Source organism: Haliotis asinina, chromosome 4 (assembly GCF_037392515.1).
Source record: "Haliotis asinina isolate JCU_RB_2024 chromosome 4, JCU_Hal_asi_v2, whole genome shotgun sequence".
Classification (NCBI taxonomy): Eukaryota; Metazoa; Mollusca; class Gastropoda; order Lepetellida; family Haliotidae; genus Haliotis; species Haliotis asinina.
Genome location: NC_090283.1, coordinates 35,337,224 through 35,359,360, shown reverse-complemented (window position 1 = coordinate 35,359,360; position 22,137 = coordinate 35,337,224). Strand labels below are relative to the sequence as shown.

Genomic DNA, 22,137 nt, shown 5'->3' with positions numbered 1-22,137 from the left:
TTCCAAATTTATTTGTAAAGTAATTCGCTCAGCGTACAATGAGTGGGTATACTTTTACGCCGCTTTTAGCAATATTCCTGCAATATCATGGTAGGGAACACCAGAAATGGGAAGCATACATTGTACCCATGTCAGGAATCGAACCCGGCGTTCAGCCTACAAAACAACGTTAAGAGGAAATGTTTTCTTTTGCCATAAAAAAAACCCCCCAATTTCCTCAAAATATACAGAGTGTACAGTTGATGTTCAGGACTTGTGCTTTCACGATCACTCGTCTCTCACGGTTGGTGGGTAAAAGCTGCTTCAGCCTGTGGGATATTCTGTGCTAGTGTTTAACACTTGTAACACGTGGATCAATATAAACCAGCAATTGCGTGTGACGTCTAGTCAGTGGCAAGTGGGGATGGTCGCCTGACAGTACAGTATGAGGTGTATACAGGTGAGCGATCTGTACTGAGTTGTTGATGGTATGCATGTCCTGGGTGTTGGAGGTATTACTGCAAACCTTTTCCTACAAGGTGCGCCTGGTTTGTCTGAGACTGCCCAAAATCCTATAGAAAAAGGATATGATGTTACTACTTACCTCTATGTGCAAGAGAGCGTCGGTATGCTGTGTACTGCTTGTGCACCGTGATCATGGCAATGACGAGAATATGTCACTGGCCATATTTTACTGCATCTGTTCTTGCGCACTCATTCAAAGGACTATAATGTCTGTTGCAAAGAACTGATGGTTGTGTTATAGGAGATTGGGGCAGCGCTACATGACCGAAGGCAAACGCGAATGAATCATATTTTGAGAAGGTGGTCAACCATCCGTCAGTGCGGAGGAGGGCTGCTGTATCTTGCATGTGGAGCCAGTTCTCATGAACGACATATATATATATATATATATATATATATATATATCTTTCTTTCTCTCTCTCTCTCTCTCTCTGCGTGCGGGTGCGTGCCTGCGTGCGTGCGTGTGTGTGTGGCCGTGTAATAAGCTGCCAGTCCTACTGTCGGATGAAGCTGCTCTTGGGTTGATTACGTGTCTTAAGTTTATCTGTACCATCGAGTGGCTTGCGGGAACATTCAAAATGGCGCATATTGCCGTCTGCTTCGTCTCTAACACAATGGCGGGAAAAGTAGGGAGCAGGAGAAGCCCTCAAAAGCGCGCGACGTGATTGACGCAAACGATATGCTTTGATTACCTGGTGCAAGCGACACTTCATCAACGACGTACAAAAAACTATCTGCAATGGTGCAATTGAGATGGATCCCTAGGGCGGCCTGATTTAGAGAAAGAAGTGGTCTGGCTTTGTCTAATTATTGCCTGCGTTTGAGACGCATTCGGCCGAGGCCAGATTTCAAATTGATTCTGCCGGTCACTGGGTTCCTGTCAGCAAATATAGCCCCAATTATGAAACAGTTGCGAGGGCCATCGCCTCTCAGTTGTGAGAGATGCACTTTGCAAACTGCAGCAACATGCTTGTTAGCCAGTATCACGCGGCAACACAGCACTGCGTGATTATCTGGCCACGGGAGACGTCAAACATGCCATTTTAACCATATCTAATGAACAGTGATCAGACTAGCACACGATGCACTACGTAAGAAAGATTCAGAATGTTGTCAAATTGCACACGATACTTTATGTCAGGGATTTCTCGAGTTTCATAGCGACGTTTGACAGGATTGCAGAATGGAATGTGGCAGAAGATTTTACGAACTGAAATGCACCAGGAAGGCCCAAAGTAACGTCTAGTCTTGTCATTAATTCTGTGGTTTGTCCATATTGTAATCTCCAAGGGTTAACTGAATGCCTTAGCTAAAATATGTCTTGTATGCTGAAAGCCAGGCTTTTCGTGAGAAGCATTATTTGGTTTCTTGCCCATTAGTCTGCTTAATATATAGGTGAACCAACGTTGTCTGGTAAAACCCGCTGGTAAACTATACTGTTAATTTATTAATCCGTTGATGTTTGCCTGTTATGCTAGTGAATCTGTCTGCTACACTGGGAACTTATCCTTCTATGACGCCAAACTTATAGTGTCTCCGCTACTATACCGGTGATTCGTAGCCTGCATGCTGTACTGTACAGCTCAACACGCATGAACTAATGTCTGTACACTGATGGGCACATATGTTTTATGTCACATTTGGATCAAAACGTAAAACCATTAACAAGTTAATACTTTACAACCCAATGGAGGGAGATGGCACCGTTATATGCTCATAAAGAAAAAAAAAAGTAAGGACCAAGTTCAAGTAAATACAAGGAAATAACCGGTGTTCATCATCAGCCAAAGCATTTCATCTACGTAAACTGAAACTGTAGCTGGGACCCTGATGATCAGAGTTGGAACTAAGTGTCCCAAACAACAAGTGTATGTCTTCTACACCAGTGGATGCAAGTCTGTCTACTCATTTGGTGGATCCTTATTTTAAAATTGCCCACTCTTCTATAACTATGATAAATCCCAATCTGTCCACTGTACTGCTGTGTGCTATTCTGTCTCCGTACTACGCCAAGGATACCATGTCTGTCTATTCTGCTACACAGGTCAGTCACGTGTTCCCTCGGGGAAGTCGACTCAATATTCTTGTTTGGTTAGGTCACTCTGACCCAGGCGTATGTTCGATGCCAAGACGACGAGTAGAAAATTGTGTTAACGTAAATTGGTCTCCGACGACGATGCCTTCAGATTGTTTCTTACGGCTGCGGCCCTCGCTAGCGTCTTGTCTTTATTGAACATGCACAGCCTTATTGTGAGTCTCTGGAGAGGAGTAGAGGCGGCAATGTAAGGAAGGTTAATTGTCCAATCATCGCCTTACACATGTCCTGAATAAAGAGAAATAATTCGAAATGTAACTCTGACTCGGGCAACCTGTCTTCAAAAAATAATATCATCCACAGTGACTTTTGATTTCTGTTTTTAACTTTAGTAGTTAGACACGGAAAACAAGAAACAGAGAAACAGGATAATCAGGCCCTACAATGCCTCGTGCACGTCTAGTAGTTCGTTTCCGGTTAATTCATTTCGGTTTAAAGGGCATGTTCTTTAGAAAGATATAGGTACAGATGTGAGTCCGTCTGCCGGAAAGTCGTCCGAGTCTCTCCGTCGATGCGGCTGACATGAGCAGCTAGAGCACACATATGCTATTGAATCGCTCAGTGTCAAACAATCATAGCAGTGGTCAAACACGACCATGGGATTTGTGTACACTGTGTAGGGAGGATATTCACCGACACGGGGCCAAGGAAGTTTAAGCGATTCCAACTTCAAGACTTTAGTGGGCATCTCGAGCGCTAATTCTGAGTTGTAACGATTTCTCACGTCGCATATGCCGACACCAAATGATCACACAAACCTAACACGTCAAGTCTGGAAAGAAGCCTTTGTGAGTGTAGGAACGCGTTGATAACACGGGAATCTCAGAGTAAGAGGTTTGTTAAAAGTGACAGTAAAACAAATGCATTGGCTCTAATCACAAGGCATAACGGAAGATCAAAGAGGAAATCGCTAATCAAATCAGATAAATTACTACCCTTGGCAGGTAGGCAGCGCTCATCTTAATTGTTGCTTTGATATTGTGCAATTCAAAGACGATTTGGTCGCCAGAACACACATAACGTGTCGCATGAGAACGAAGCAATGGATGAAGAAGCATGTTTTCTGCGTGCACTGTTTCCGCCTCAGACCCAGATTTATTAAAGGTGATCCCTACAGAGCGGCAATTCCGGAAGTGAATCAATGCAGCATGGTTTAGACTATTATTGGGGAGGACGCAACACGTCCTGTACGGGCACCACGCGACTGATTCTGTCATCCTTACTTTAACGTGACGACGTTAGATCGACATATTCTCCACGCACTCCCTCTATTCTATTTTCTTTCAGTTTCTTTCTACATACCACACAAGGCTACGATGACAGCAGACACGTGCAAGAGGGGAGTTCACGCGTGATACTTTAATTGGACACGTTCGATCTCAAAGGCTCTTTTCCCATTCGGACAAGACATGACTGATTCTGTTCAAATGTTATAATGATGATTTTTCTAGGTAAATTAACATAATGGTTCTTCAAGATTCACAGATCGCCACCGAATGTGGGTATTATACCAGATCGCTCAGTCACGTTTTCAAAATCCCATAAAAAAGCTGATGGCGTATTGTAGTTTGGCCTACATTGATTTAGACAGACATGTTAATTACAAGTGGCACGCGCAGTGCTGTTACGTGTAGAGTGAATTGTACATCCAGGGAAGCCAGTTCCAGCAAGCGGGCAGATGTATCCAGGCTAACTCAACAACTATCTCGCATTCATTCACTGAAACATTGGGAATGTAGCTATGTAAATCCGCCCCAGTCTGGGAGTAATGCAGCAGCACTAAACTCGTATCTCCCTTTACAATAATAACCCATAGCTGATACCACGGACAGCCTGGTCTCACGTGGCCACGAGCCCATACTCCACACCAGACGGGATTAAATGCTTACAAATCTCTCACAGCCTGATGGTGAAAAAATAACTATCGGTTAATATTAAATTATAGACGAGTCGAACAACTGAAAGCTTAGCTGAATATAACATTTCCCTGAGCAATGGGTTAGAATGAGACTATCATAGATAACCCAATGAATTGTGCATTCTGCAAAAGAATAATGGTTTTGTGGAAACAAGCTGTAAATTGATGACATTGTGTATGTTGATCCGAGGAGTGCTGTGTCGGCTTTCAACGGGAGGAGGGATTCAGCGTGAGTGTTTGGCGATGAACATTTGACTTCATAATGTTTTATGCAGTACCTGAAAGTGTTAGCGCCTTCACAAACCAGACCGTACATATTGTCAGATGACTGTAGCTTATCATTCTATATCTCTAACAAAAATGTCAATCTTTTTGCAAACACTGTTGTACAAGTGTTTAAGTAAAATACCTCTCAAATAAACTGTGACACACACAAATCACACGCACAGATTCAGCACAAACAACACTCACACATATAAAAACACACTCAAGTCCCACCCCCACCCACCCATGTCACAACAACACATTTATCTAAAAACACTCAGACATACTCACGTCACATGTTCACCCCCTGTGACACTGGGATCCTAACTACACTAATCACAGCTTCCTCTGCTAAAACTTAGTATGCTTCTTTTTATCTTAGGTATTATTGAACAAAGTTTCAGTTCTAGAGTCTTAAAACAGTACTCGCCCAGCACACCTGCTAACACAACTATTAGCTTTTGTCCACATATTGTCCCTTAGATCAATTTCCGTTCACCAGTTTAGAAATCTCTGATAAATTACGCAGTTAATTCTCAAAAATGTCGTTTTAAACAACGCTATGGGACATCCTTTAGTTTAAACCCGTGTGTGTTGAAGCTGTGCTCAATCCTTTTGTGTAACTCCCATCCAACCTTTGTCGCAACTTATCTATTGGTCCAAACGCTTGCGCATCTTTCAGTGGAACCCCCAAGCGCTCTGTGCAGAATCTTTAGTCCGTCCTTAATTTAATCTGCCGCTCGTCACTCTTAGTTTATCATCTTGTACATACTCAGTCCTATCTGATAGAAAGACATTGAATTATTTTCCAGTTACTGGAAAAAATATCACTTGTTTTCAGATTTTACTAATGAAGCCCAAATGTTCACTGTGTGTGGGCAATGCCCTTAAATACGACAGCAAGTCCCGTTGCACAGCTGTTACCAGACAATGAACGTGTAACTGGGACTACTTATGGTTTCACGGCTTGGTACCATTGTGGTGGGATTACCTCATTAAGCTCGCTTCAGCCTTTATCACGCGCAAAGATGACACTGTGGAGATTGCATCATATGTTAAATGTAACACCTCAAACGTGGTCTTTCCCAAGATTCGTAAACGCAGCACCTAATGTACACAATGTGTTTTGCTTTATTTTCACCACAGTAATGGACACTGGACAGTGGTAGAGCGAGGGGTGACGGAATAGTCTGTTCTCCAGGCACGGAGTGCGGAAAAATGTTGCCTGCCATTCGTCCTAGATACCCTGATGGATGAGGCTTAAAGAAAGCTCCACCGCACATGTAGCATTGCGTGTTGGTCACCTCCTCCTTGTAATAGCTACTCTCTAACGACATGTTTGATTAAATGATTCCACTTAGACAAGACTACAGGCGCCTTGTGGCAATTAGCGACATAGTATTTCACAAGATATGGGGCATTAAACTATCGCCAAATCACGTAAAAATTACTTTTTACCCATTTGTACAGACACGAAGTTCGTGAAAGCAGTTTAGAGGAAACGTATTTGGAATTGCGCCCATGTTGATGAGGTCCTAATGTGACCCACGTCCAGCGGTTGACTGCCGACGCTGTTGTTGGAAAACCACGGAACCTTCAATAACGATTCATGGTCCAGAAAACACTGCCTGAACATCGACACCCACCCAATTGTTGTCAATATATAGTTTTGGGAATGAAGTTGACATCACGAGTAACTATTCCAATGTAAACATTTTCCTACTCAGTGCTCACAACCAAGCGTCATCAGTAACTATTTTAACAATTATTGATTAATCCAGAGATCATTACCATCAGTAGAAGAAACCAGACGGACGATACAGAATTTGACAGTTATCTAATCATTACTATATTGTCACAATGTACACCGAATGTGTTAGTAACATACACAGTAACTACATATAGTCTGTATTATCCACGTCGGAGACTCAGTGGACGTGGTGCAGGTTGCACATAGTCAACATTGTGTACGTGGTGAAGGTTGAACATAGTCAACATTATGGACTTGGTGAAGGTTGCACATAGTCAACATTATGGACTTGGTGAAGGTTGCACATTGTCAACATTATGGACTTGTGAAGGTTGCACACAGTCAACATTATGGACTTGGTGAAGGTTGCACATAGTCAACATTATGGACTTGTGAAGGTTGCACATTGTCAACATTATGGACTTGGTGAAGGTTGCACATTGTCAACATCGTGGGCGGGGTGAAGGTTGCATATGGTCAACATTATGGACTTGGTGAAGGTTGCACACAGTCAACATTATGGACTTGGTGAAGGTTGCACATTGTCAACATCGTGGGCGTGGTGAAGGTTGCATATGGTCAACATTATGAACTTGGTGAAGGTTGCACACAGTCAACATTATGGACTTGGTGAAGGTTGCACATTGTCAACATTATGGACTTGGTGAAGGTTGCACATTGTCAACATTATGGACTTGGTGATGGATGCACATAGTCAACATCGTGGGCGTGGTGAAGATTGCATATGGTCAACATTATGGACTTGGTGAAGGTTGCACATAGTCAACATTGTGGACTTGGTGAAGGTTGCACATTGTCAACATTATGGACTTGGTGAAGGTTGCACATAGTCGACATTGTGGGCGTGGTGAAGGTTAGAAATAGTCAACATTGTGGGCGTGGTAAAGTTTGCACGTAGTCAACATTATGGATGTGGTGAATATGTGTATATAGTCTACATTCTGGACGCGCTGAAGGATGTAGATATTCTTTGTGGGCGCAGACACTTCACGAAGTCCATGATGTTGTACAGTGTAGACGTAGTGAAGCGTGTACATAGTATACATTGTGAACGTAGTGACAGGTGTATAAATAGCCTTTACAAATGCATTGTCCGCCAAGTGAATGGGGAACATTGGCTACTGTGTAGACGTAGTGAAGGGTCAACATGGTCTACATTCTGTACGTTGTGAAAGGTGTATATGATCTAAGTGGTGGACGTGGTGAAGGGTGTATATGATCTAAGTGGTGGACGTAGTGAAAGGTGTATATGATCTAAGTGGTGGACGTAGTGAAAGGTGTATATGATCTAAGTGGTGGACGTAGTGAAAGGTGTATATGATCTAAGTGGTGGACGTAGTGAAAGGTGTATTTGATCTAAGTGGTGGACGTGGTGAAGGGTGTATATGATCTAAGTGGTGGACGTAGTGAAGGGTGTATATGATCTAAGTGGTGGACGTAGTGAAAGGCGTATTTGATCTAAGTGGTGGACGTAGTGAAAGGTGTATATGATCTAAGTGGTGGACGTAGTGGAAGGTGTATATGATCTAAGTGGTGGACGTAGTGGAAGGTGTATATGATCTAAGTGGTGGACGTGGTGAAGGGTGTATTTGATCTAAGTGGTGGACGTAGTGGAAGGTGTATATGATCTAAGTGGTGGACGTGGTGAAGGGTGTATTTGATCTAAGTGGTGGACGTAGTGGAAGGTGTATATGATCTAAGTGGTGGACGTAGTGGAAGGTGTATATGATCTAAGTGGTGGACGTGGTGAAGGGTGTATTTGATCTAAGTGGTGGACGTAGTGGAAGGTGTATATGATCTAAGTGGTGGACGTGGTGAAGGGTGTATTTGATCTAAGTGGTGGACGTAGTGGAAGGTGTATATGATCTAAGTGGTGGACGTGGTGAAGGGTGTATTTGATCTAAGTGGTGGACGTAGTGGAAGGTGTATATGATCTAAGTGGTGGACGTGGTGAAGGGTGTATTTGATCTAAGTGGTGGACGTAGTGGAAGGTGTATATGATCTAAGTGGTGGACGTAGTGGAAGGTGTATATGATCTAAGTGGTGGACGTAGTGAAAGGTGTATATGATCTAAGTGGTGGACGTAGTGAAAGGGTTATATGATCTAAGTGGTGGACGTAGTGAAAGGTGTATATGATCTAAGTGGTGGACGTAGTGGAAGGTGCATATGATCTAAGTGGTGGACGTGGTGAAGGGTGTATTTGATCTAAGTGGTGGACGTAGTGGAAGGTGTATATGATCTAAGTGGTGGACGTGGTGAAGGGTGTATTTGATCTAAGTGGTGGACGTAGTGGAAGGTGTATATGATCTAAGTGGTGGACGTAGTGGAAGGTGTATATGATCTAAGTGGTGGACGTAGTGAAAGGTGTATATGATCTAAGTGGTGGACGTAGTGGAAGGTGTATATGATCTAAGTGGTGGACGTAGTGAAATGTGTATATGATCTAAGTGGTGGACTTAGTGAAAGGTGTATATGATCTAAGTGCTGGACGTAGTGGAAGGTGTATATGATCTAAGTGGTGGACGTAGTGGAAGGTGTATATGATCTAAGTGCTGGACGTAGTGGAAGGTGTATATGATCTAAGTGGTGGACGTGGTGAAGGGTGTATTTGATCTAAGTGGTGGACGTGGTGGAAGGTGTATATGATCTAAGTGGTGGACGTAGTGGAAGGTGTATATGATCTAAGTGGTGGACGTAGTGAAAGGTGTATATGATCTAAGTGGTGGACGTAGTGGAAGGTGTATATGATCTAAGTGGTGGACATGGTGAAGGGTGTATTTGATCTAAGTGGTGGACGTGGTGGAAGGTGTATATGATCTAAGTGGTGGACGTAGTGGAAGGTGTATATGATCTAAGTGGTGGACGTAGTGAAATGTGTATATGATCTAAGTGGTGGACGTAGTGGAAGGTGTATATGATCTAAGTGGTGGACGTAGTGGAAGGTGTATATGATCTAAGTGGTGGACGTAGTGAAAGATGTATATGATCTAAGTGGTGGACGTAGTGGAAGGTGTATATGGTCTAAGTGGTGGACGTAGTGAAAGGTGTATATGATCTAAGTGGTGGACGTAGTGAAAGGGTTATATGATCTAAGTGGTGGACGTAGTGAAAGGTGTATATGATCTAAGTGGTGGACGTAGTGAAAGGTGTATATGATCTAAGTGGTGGACGTAGTGAAAGGGTTATATGATCTAAGTGGTGGACGTAGTGAAAGGTGTATATGATCTAAGTGGTGGACGTAGTGGAAGGTGCATATGATCTAAGTGGTGGACGTGGTGAAGGGTGTATTTGATCTAAGTGGTGGACGTAGTGGAAGGTGTATATGATCTAAGTGGTGGACGTGGTGAAGGGTGTATTTGATCTAAGTGGTGGACGTAGTGGAAGGTGTATATGATCTAAGTGGTGGACGTAGTGGAAGGTGTATATGATCTAAGTGGTGGACGTAGTGAAAGGTGTATATGATCTAAGTGGTGGACGTAGTGGAAGGTGTATATGATCTAAGTGGTGGACGTAGTGAAATGTGTATATGATCTAAGTGGTGGACTTAGTGAAAGGTGTATATGATCTAAGTGCTGGACGTAGTGGAAGGTGTATATGATCTAAGTGGTGGACGTAGTGGAAGGTGTATATGATCTAAGTGCTGGACGTAGTGGAAGGTGTATATGATCTAAGTGGTGGACGTGGTGAAGGGTGTATTTGATCTAAGTGGTGGACGTGGTGGAAGGTGTATATGATCTAAGTGGTGGACGTAGTGGAAGGTGTATATGATCTAAGTGGTGGACGTAGTGAAAGGTGTATATGATCTAAGTGGTGGACGTAGTGGAAGGTGTATATGATCTAAGTGGTGGACATGGTGAAGGGTGTATTTGATCTAAGTGGTGGACGTGGTGGAAGGTGTATATGATCTAAGTGGTGGACGTAGTGGAAGGTGTATATGATCTAAGTGGTGGACGTAGTGAAATGTGTATATGATCTAAGTGGTGGACGTAGTGGAAGGTGTATATGATCTAAGTGGTGGACGTAGTGGAAGGTGTATATGATCTAAGTGGTGGACGTAGTGAAAGATGTATATGATCTAAGTGGTGGACGTAGTGGAAGGTGTATATGGTCTAAGTGGTGGACGTAGTGAAAGGTGTATATGATCTAAGTGGTGGACGTAGTGAAAGGGTTATATGATCTAAGTGGTGGACGTAGTGAAAGGTGTATATGATCTAAGTGGTGGACGTAGTGGAAGGTGTATATGATCTAAGTGGTGGACGTGGTGAAGGGTGTATTTGATCTAAGTGGTGGACGTAGTGGAAGGTGTATATGATCTAAGTGGTGGACGTGGTGAAGGGTGTATTTGATCTAAGTGGTGGACGTAGTGGAAGGTGTATATGATCTAAGTGGTGGACGTAGTGGAAGGTGTATATGATCTAAGTGGTGGACGTAGTGAAAGATGTATATGATCTAAGTGGTGGACGTAGTGGAAGGTGTATATGGTCTAAGTGGTGGACGTAGTGAAAGGTGTATATGATCTAAGTGGTGGACGTAGTGAAAGGGTTATATGATCTAAGTGGTGGACGTAGTGAAAGGTGTATATGATCTAAGTGGTGGACGTAGTGGAAGGTGTATATGATCTAAGTGGTGGACGTGGTGAAGGGTGTATTTGATCTAAGTGGTGGACGTAGTGGAAGGTGTATATGATCTAAGTGGTGGACGTGGTGAAGGGTGTATTTGATCTAAGTGGTGGACGTAGTGAAAGGTGTATATGATCTAAGTGGTGGACGTAGTGGAAGGTGTATATGATCTAAGTGGTGGACGTGGTGAAGGGTGTATTTGATCTAAGTGGTGGACGTGGTGGAAGGTGTATATGATCTAAGTGGTGGACGTAGTGAAAGGTGTATATGATCTAAGTGGTGGACGTAGTGAAAGGTGTATATGATCTAAGTGGTGGACGTAGTGAAAGGTGTATATGATCTAAGTGGTGGACGTAGTGAAGGGTGTATATGATCTAAGTGGTGGAAGTAGTTAAAGGTGTATATGAAGTGTGTGTATTCGCATTAAAGAGAGGGCGAAATGTTGACGATATGTTTCATAGTTGTTCCGTTTATGTGTAAAGAAGGTCATACTGCCTCTAAATCTAGAAATCTAGTCTCTCTAGGGGGATTATCATTGCCCCATTAAATTGAAGCACATTATCTCAGGCACATAAACACAGGAACTATTATCTAGCATGTCGGTTCATCTAATAAAATCTCAAAATTTAATGTTCAGAAGTGGCAGTATTGCACAAAGGTTCGGTGTCACGTTACTTCGTTTTCAACGGAAATCGACAATAAACATTACCCAGAAATCCCCTGGGTTGTTGGTTGAGCTCACCGCGTCAAAAACAAAAATCTGGCCTCACAATGAAAACAAATACTGCTTGGAAATTCAATTGCGAAAACGGTGTGTTGACTTCAGAGTATCAAACACAAAAACAGTTAATACTAATTTGAAATTTAATCTCTGTTAATAAGCCTTCTCTTGAGACAATGAATTGGCGTATGTGGCCTCTGGGTGGGCAGACTGGTGTTGTGAGCGAAGGCTACGTCACGCATGCTGGGGCATGGACTTCCAGACGTAATCGGATAGTAACACGTGAATATTGCACGCCAAGCTCGCCAAGAAGACATCGAGGTGGCACGTGATTAAACCAAAGTACATCCAAGGGAATTTGTCTGATCGAGACGGATTCCGCTAAAGTGGAAGCGTTAACGTAATCGCCCATTGCAAGCTGACCAGGAACTGGATGTACTGTGTTTAAACCGTATATATACTTTGTTGATGTGTGAACACACTCAGACTACTGCAACACCAAGCTGCTTATACTGCCTCTACTTCGCTGTTGGGTGCATTGATTCACAAACGTATATTCTTAGGACTACAGCTAAAATGTGCTACTAAAGGATTATATTCCGTTATACACTGCACTGGACATCCACATTGTTGTATAAATAAGACGCATGTCGATCTCTGTGTACTACACAAACTGTGAGAGATATTTCTATAATATGCAATTGATTCCTTCAAAAAACAAAAGAGCATTGCGTCGGGATTGAAGCTGACGCTGTTGCTAGGATGTGCTGATGAAGACACCGGGCGTTGTACAGGTGGCGCTATCTCGGTAGTCGGCAGGCTCCCGTACCTATTCACACACATGTCCAAGGTTGACAGGCGTACACATGCCCTTTAGAGACATTGTGAGCTCATTATTAGAGTTGTAGAGGGTTTTATAAGTGTTACTATGCATTAGCATCAATATTGCAGGGATGGTGGAAACATAGCATTACAAATTCAGTAAGTGCAAACCACGTACCCGGCATTTACGCCGGCTCCGCTGGTCACGGACGTGTATTTTGGGATGCTAAAACCCCGGCAACAACAGGTCGATACAAAATGAGTGAGTGAACGGCGGTCCACAAACTAGTAATCTCCTTGCTGCACCTGAGATAGAATGGCTAATCTAGATTGATCTGACGAGCTCATTACATCGGCTCAAGGAGTACTCGGAAATATAGAGTGGTATAGTTGGATGTGCCTTGTCATGCAATACATGGATGAGGCAAAGGTTGTGTTGGATATGATTTGTCATGTGTAACTGGGGTGAGACAAAGGTTGTGTTGGATATGGCATGTAATGTACAATCTGGGTTAGATGAAGGCTGTGTTGATACGACATGCAATGCATAATCCGAATTAGACAACGGTTGTGTTGGATATGACATGTATTGGGCAATCTTGGTCAGACAACGGTTGTGTTGGATATGGCATGCGGTGTACTATCTGGGTCAGACAAATGTTGTGGTGGATATGACATGTAATGTACAATCTGGGTTAGACAAAGGTTGTGTTGGATATGACATGTAATGTGCAATCTGGGTTATCCAAAGGTTGTATTGGATATGGCATGTAATGTGCATTCTGGGTCAGACAAAGCTTGTGTTGGATATGACATGTAATGTGCAAATGGGTTTAAACAAAGGTTGTGTTGGATATGAAATGTAATTACAATCTGGGTGTGACATGTCATGTGGGCGTTTTTGCTTGATGGGGTGGTCAGTTTTTCTTCATAGTTCTAGAGTGTGTCCAAAGCAGTACTACGGTGTGTCCGAAGCAGTGCTCGAGTGTGTCCGAAGCAGTGCTAGAGTGTGTCCGAAGCAGTGCTCGAGTGTGTCCGAAGCTTGTTTTATTGTTGTCAGGCTTGACATTACCCTTGATGATATACCATGACCGGACATATCCGCCACACCGCCCACACATCGTGCAGTGTAACTCTACATGGACACGACCATATTGTATGTGTATTGGATCCCATCCGCTACACCTCTGTTGCCATGACACAAGCTGTTTACACTGCGTCACTGGTATGAGACTATTCGACCTTTCTCGATCACTAACACACCGTCCGGCTTCTAGGATTGTTTAATAGTTATCCGTGTTCCCACATTGCATCAGCGTGCTCGTCCCAAGCATTGACGAGGTTACGGGGTTGCATTTACCCATTAACTGAGGTAAATCATTTTTTCCCTTCCTGTCGGATCGATACAAAGCCGTCAGCCGCTAAAGCATCTATTGGGAAAACCCTCATTATGACTGGCTGGCTGAGAACTCAGCAGGTTGACCCAGACATATAAAAAGAGATGCATCCCGGAGATTACCGGGCTCCGATATGATGGCCTCTCCAGCCATCTCTACATCCACCATCGATTATCTCAGTGCTGTTGGTATCCACTTCACTATAATGCTACCATGTACAGATAAAAGATGTTGCTGAGAAAATATAACACTAGTCTCCATTAATCATTTGGTGCACAGTTTGCGAAGGTTTCATGGTTCCGATGTAACATGGTTCAACAATAAATCAAGATAGTTATGAAAGACACATGTCCAGCAAAACATATCGAATACAAAATCATACATTAGTACGGCACGAACTGTACAGGACTAAACAGACTATAAATCACACTTTCAAAACCTTACCAAAATAGCATTTACAAGCCTTACAGCACAACAGAACATGCTACTCTAACGAGTCCTGGGGGAATATCATGTGTAATTAGACAAATTCTTTGGGGACTAAGCAAAATATCCGTTGGAGTGTGAACCTTATTGCCTACAAAGATTAAGCTATCGTTAAAACCCTCTTTTTAGTCTCTTTGGAAGTGCATTAAGGAAAACATGAACTCTCACAATGGTCGTAAATTTCCTCTCTGCCTCCACATCACACAAACTGCTTGTTCACATATGTCACTACACGGACCTTTTTCGAAAGGAATTAATCTTGGCCACGTTCAACTTTTGGTAAAAAAATACCAGCTCTGTCTATTAATCCTGTATCAAGCTAATTGCGGAACAGCCCACAATAAACAAACGGCCATCTTGCACGCACTAATCGTTTTGGAACGGGCGATTAAAAATAGGAAACGGATTAGATGATGGAATGCAGATTTACGATGAGAATCCTATTACCTGAAACGTTTCTTCAAGATGGGAAACCGCTACGTGGGACAGTTTGAGATTAGTGCAGCCTGAAACGTATAATGGATGCTTGCCGAAACTTTAAATAGTGTACACAGAAAATGGAGTAGAAACACCATGTGCACATGCAAACAGGATGAGATGTAAGACACCGGAACAAAGAAATTTTGTGTCACGGGGTATCAGGGAGGTTTATGCAAAATTTCACCTCTCTCAGTCCATAGAAATTGCCGCTCGGTCACAAGGTTTACAATACATAGCTAACTTTAGGAGGTTTATTACGTCATGTGGTAACAATGAAAGGCCATGATAGTTACATGTCAGTATCGTCTTACTATATACGGTAACATAAGCCATGACAGTTACAGGTCAGTATCGTCTTACTACATACGGTAACATAAGCCATGATAGTTACATGTCAGTATGGTCTTACTATATACGGTAACAAAAGCCATGATAGTTACAAGTCAGTATCGTCTTACTATATACGGGAACATAAGCCATGATAGTTACAAGTCAGTATCGTCTTACTATATACGGGAACATGGGTCATGATAGTTACATGTCAGTATCGTCTTACTATATACGGTAACATAAGTCATGATAGTTACATGTCAGTATCGTCTTACTATATATGGTAGCATAAGCCATGATAGTTACATGTCAGTATCGTCTTACTATATACGGTAGCATAAGTCATGATAGTTACATGTCAGTATCGTCTTACTATATACGGTAACATAACTCATGATACCTACAAGTCAGTATCGTCTTACTATACACGGAAAAATAAGTCATGATAGTTACATGTCAGTATCGTCTTACTATATACGGTAACATAAGTCATGATAGTTACATGTCAGTATCGTCTTACTATATACGGTAACATAACTCATGATAGTTACATATCAGTATCGTCTTACTATATACGGTAACATAAGTCATGATAGTAACATGTCAGTATCGTCTTACTATATACGGTAACATAAGTCATGATAGTTACATGTCAGCATCGTCTTACTACATACGGTAACATAACTCATGTTAGCTACATGTCAGTATCGTCTTACTATATATGGTGACATAAGCCATGATAGCTACATGTCAGTATCGTCTTACTATATACGGGAACATAAGTCATGATAGTTACATGTCAGTATCGTCTTACTATATACGGTAACATAAGTCATGATAGTTACATGTCAGTATCGTCTTACTATATACGGTAACATAACTCATGATAGTTACAAGTCAGTATCGTCTTACTATATACGGAAACATGGGTCATGATAGTTACAATTCAGTATCGTCTTACTATATACGGTAACAAAAGCCGTGATAGTTACATGTCAGTATCGTCTTACTATATACAGTAACAAAAGCCATGATAGTTACAAGTCAGTATCGTCTTACTATATACGGGAACATAAGCCATGATAGTTACATGTCAGCATCGTCTTACTATATACGGTAACATGGGTCATGATAGTTACATGTCAGTATCGTCTTACTATATACGGTAACATAAGTCATGATAGTTACATGTCAGTATCGTCTTACTATATATGGTAGCATAAGCCGTGATAGTTACATGTCAGTATCGTCTTACTATATACGGTAACATAAGTCATGATAGTTACATGTCAGTATCGTCTTACTATATACGGTAACACAACTCATGATAGCTACAAGTCAGTATCGTCTTACTATACACGGAAACATAAGTCATGATAGTTACATGTCAGTATCGTCTTACTATATACGGTAACATAAGTCATGATAGTTACAAGTCAGTATCGTCTTACTATATACGGGAACACAACTCATGATAGTTACATGTCAGTATCGTCTTACTATATACGGGAACATAAGTCATGATAGCTACATGTCAGTATCGTCTTACTATATACGGGAACATAAGTCATGATAGTTACATGTCAGTATCGTCTTACTATATACGGAAACATAAGTCATGATAGTTACATGTCAGTATCGTCTTACTACATACGGTAACATAACTCATGATAGTTACAAGTCAGTATCGTCTTACTATATACGGAAACATAAGTCATGATAGTTACATGCCAGTATCGTCTTACTATATACGGTAACAAAAGCCGTGATAGTTACATGTCAGCATCGTCTTACTACATACGGTAACATAAGTCATGACAGTTACATGTCAGTATCGTCTTACTATATACGGAAACATAAGTCATGATAATGACATGTCAGTATCGTCTTACTATATACGGTAACATGGGTCATGATAGTTACAAGTCAGTATCGTCTTACTACATACGGTAACATAACTCATGTTAGCTACATGTCAGTATCGTCTTACTATATATGGTGACATAAGCCATGATAGCTACATGTCAGTATCGTCTTACTATATACGGGAACATAAGTCATGATAGTTACATGTCAGTATCGTCTTACTATATACGGTAACATAAGTCATGATAGTTACATGTCAGTATCGTCTTACTATATACGGTAACATAACTCATGATAGTTACAAGTCAGTATCGTCTTACTATATACGGAAACATGGGTCATGATAGTTACAATTCAGTATCGTCTTACTATATACGGTAACAAAAGCCGTGATAGTTACATGTCAGTATCGTCTTACTATATACAGTAACAAAAGCCATGATAGTTACAAGTCAGTATCGTCTTACTATATACGGGAACATAAGCCATGATAGTTACATGTCAGCATCGTCTTACTATATACGGTAACATGGGTCATGATAGTTACATGTCAGTATCGTCTTACTATATACGGTAACATAAGTCATGATAGTTACATGTCAGTATCGTCTTACTATATATGGTAGCATAAGCCGTGATAGTTACATGTCAGTATCGTCTTACTATATACGGTAACATAACTCATGATAGCTACAAGTCAGTATCGTCTTACTATACACGGAAACATAAGTCATGATAGTTACATGTCAGTATCGTCTTACTATATACGGTAACATAAGTCATGATAGTTACAAGTCAGTATCGTCTTACTATATACGGGAACACAACTCATGATAGTTACATGTCAGTATCGTCTTACTATATACGGGAACATAAGTCATGATAGCTACATGTCAGTATCGTCTTACTATATACGGGAACATAAGTCATGATAGTTACATGTCAGTATCGTCTTACTATATACGGAAACATAAGTCATGATAGTTACATGTCAGTATCGTCTTACTACATACGGTAACATAACTCATGATAGTTACAAGTCAGTATCGTCTTACTATATACGGAAACATAAGTCATGATAGTTACATGCCAGTATCGTCTTACTATATACGGTAACAAAAGCCGTGATAGTTACATGTCAGCATCGTCTTACTACATACGGTAACATAAGTCATGACAGTTACATGTCAGTATCGTCTTACTATATACGGAAACATAAGTCATGATAATGACATGTCAGTATCGTCTTACTATATACGGTAACATGGGTCATGATAGTTACAAGTCAGTATCGTCTTACTATATACGGTAACATAAGCCGTGATAGTTATAAGTCAGTATCGTCTTACTATATACGGAAACATGGGTCATGACAGTTACATGTCAGTATCGTCTTAGTATGTACGGTAACATAAGCCGTGATAGTTACAAGTCAGTATCATCTTACTATATACGGTAACATGAGCCGTGATAGTTACAAGTCAGTATCGTCTTACTATATACGGAAACATAAGTCATGATAATGACATGTCAGTATCGTCTTACTATATACGGTAACATGGGTCATGATAGTTACAAGTCAGTATCGTCTTACTATATACGGTAACATAAGCCGTGATAGTTACAAGTCAGTATCGTCTTACTATATACGGAAACATGGGTCATGACAGTTACATGTCAGTATCGTCTTACTATGTACGGTAACATAAGCCGTGATAGTTACAAGTCAGTATCATCTTACTATATACGGTAACATGAGCCGTGATAGTTACAAGTCAGTATCGTCTTACTATATACGGAAACATGTGTCATGATAGTTACATGTCAGTGTCGTCTTACTATGTACGGTAAGATAAGCCGTGATAGTTACAAGTCAGCATCATCTTACTATACACGGTAACATAAGCCATGATAGTTGCAAGTCAGTATCGTCTTACTATATACGGTAACATGGGTCATGAGAGTTACAAGTCAGTATCGTCTTACTATATACGGTAACATAAGTCATGATAGTTACATGGCAGTATTGTCTTACTATATACGGTATCATAAGCTGTGATAGTTACAAGTCAGTATCGTCTTACTATATACTGTAGCATAAGCCATGATAGTTACACGTCAGTATCGTCTTACTATATACGGAAACATGGGTTATGATAGTTACAGGTCAGTATCGTCTTACTATGTACGGTAACATGGGTCATGATAGTTACAAGTCAGTATCGTCTTACTATACACGGAAAGATAAGCCATTGTAGTTACAAGTCAGTATTGTCTTACTATATACGGTAACATAAGCCGTGACAGTTACAAGTCAGTATCGTCTTACTATATACGGAAACATGGGTCATGATAGTTACATGTCAGTATCGTCTTACTATGTACGGTAACATAAGTCATGATAGTTACATGTCAGTATCGTCTTACTACATACGGTGACATGGGACATGATAGTTACAAGTCAGTATCGTCTTTCTATATACGGTAACACAAGTTATGATAGTTACATGTCAGTATCGTCTTACTATATACTGTAACATAAGCCATGATAGTTATATGTCAGTATCATCTTACTATATACGGAAACATGGGTCATGATAGTTACAGGTCAGTATCGTCTTACTATATACGGTAACATAAGCCGTGATAGTTACATGTCAGCATCGTCTTACTATATACGGAAACATGGGTCATGATAGTTAGAGGTCAGTATCGTCTTACTATATACGGTAACATAAGCCATGATAGTTACAGGTCAGTATCGTCTTACTATATACAGCAACATGGGTCATGATAGTTACAAGTCAGTATCGTGTTACTATATATGATAAGATAAGCCGTGATAGTTACAAGTCAGTATCGTCTTACTATATACGGTAACATAAGCCGTGATAGTTACATCTCAGCATCGTCTTACTATATACGGTAACATGGTTCATGATAGTTATTTGCCAGTATCGTCTTACTATATACGGTAACATGGGTCATGATAGTTACAAGTCAGTATCGTCTTACTATACACGGTAACATAAGCCATGATAGTTACAGGTCAATATCGTCTTACTATATACAGTAACATGGGTCATGATAGTTACAAGTCAGTATCGTCTTATTATACACGGTAACATGGGCTATAATAGTTACGTGTCTTTTTTATCTATCTTTTAATCCTTTGAGTTTTCTGCTCAGCAGGGAGGAGGGTTGCCATCCCGGACCTCCTCAGCACAGATCCCCTACACCTCTTACTCATCTCCTCTAAATGGATGACATCGAGCTCCTTGACAAAGGAGATATTAATTTGAAGGAAGAGGTTCTCTTTGTCGAGTCCTTTTCTAATGATACTGGCATGACTTTTGGACTCGACAAATGTAATACTCTTCATTTGGAACGTAGCAAGGTAACTAATGGATCGATTAAGTTACAAGGGGTAGGTGTTATTGAGCATCTTGTGGAAGGTCAGGAGTGTACCTATTTTGGAATGAAAGTTCGAGACAAGCTCCAGAACGCCCAGATTCAAGATAAACATTGGGCCGAGTATAAATCTCGTTTAAAGAAAATCTGAAGCTCAGAGCTAAATGCTCGAAGCCTAATCGCTCAAAGCCACAATGTTTTGGCTGTGCCAGTTCTTTTCTGTTCCTTTGGAGGAGTTGATGTCACAAAAAAAGACATCCAGAGTCTTGACCGCCTGACCAGAGGGATCATGTCTGATAACAGAGCAACACCCTCGTTAATCTCTTAATCGTTTATATAAGCCAGTCAGTTCTGGAGGTCGGGGTTTGATTAATTTCGAGGCTCTTCGTGACAGAATTGTATTGTGTACTTTTGCACATATTTATTTATGGGATGATCCTCTGATGATGCTTGTCAAGACTCATGCTGAAAGCAACGAATTCCACAGCTATATTAGGCCTGCTTCTTCCCCTGGATGAAGTTGGTTGGACCCAAATATGAAACTGAGGACTTCCGTTTTGCTCCTCAGGACCAGTCACTTCCCACTCGCAATCGCCAAATGTGATTCTTAATCACAATATCAACATGAAATGTCGACTATGTAATGAATTTACAGAGACTGCCTAACACCTTGTGAGTGGATGCCCTTCTTTAGCACAAACAGCATATTTAACAAGATATGATTTCATGGCTCGCTGCTTTTACTATCGTCTCCGCTATGCCTGTGGCTCTGACTCCGAGGTCCATCCATGCTACGACCCTGAACATGTCCAGGGCGTCCTGGAAAATGAAGCTTTTAAACTTCTGTGGAACAGGCCTATATACAGCCTGTGACGAATTCCAGCCAACAAACGTGATCTTGTCCTTTTTGATAAAGCAATGAATTGAATTTTCAGTCCCTTTTGACAGCAATGTGATTGACAAGATTCAGGAAAAGCATGTTCTCGGTGGTCATTGTTCTCAGTGCTCTTGGTTTGCTACCTCCTGATCTCCTGGCACAGATCATGATCACCCGAACCCCCTCTGCTGCATATTACCTTTAATCTGTGAAACATAATAATAATATTTTGCAAGAAAAGTCTTGGTTACTGGTTGCAAGTCCTGACAGCGTAGCTCAGGTGACACTGAAAACAATCCGCAGGTTGAAAGAATGTGTTGTCACATCGACAGTAGAGACAGAAAGAAAACTTGAAAAATCATTTATCAGAATTCCCGATAATCTCAGTGATAATTGGGATGTGATGAGGGATAGGTGACATTCATAAGCTCACAGACCCGATGATGATTTACATGAACCCTTTTGAAGTATTCACCCCAGTTTAATCGCCAGATCCTTTCTTGCAGAGGATACATGTAAGATCTAAGCTGAGGCGATTCATTTAAATAGGAGGCCAATGGAACATATGAAAATGC

General features: G+C 41.2%; 1 protein-coding gene across 2 annotated transcripts in view; it reads left to right on the top strand.

The window, feature by feature from the left end:
- Nucleotides 1-365: 365 nt before the first annotated feature.
- LOC137281515 (succinate--CoA ligase [ADP-forming] subunit beta, mitochondrial-like) overlaps nt 366-22,137 on the top strand; it is an 81,760-nt gene continuing 59,988 nt past the window's right edge. Inside the window, exon 1 of one of the 2 annotated variants that reach the window (XM_067812783.1) lies at nt 366-439. The gene's annotated coding sequence lies outside the window, so the exon portion shown is untranslated. The remainder of the gene's footprint in view (nt 440-22,137) is intronic. The other variant, XM_067812782.1, reaches the window with a different exon arrangement.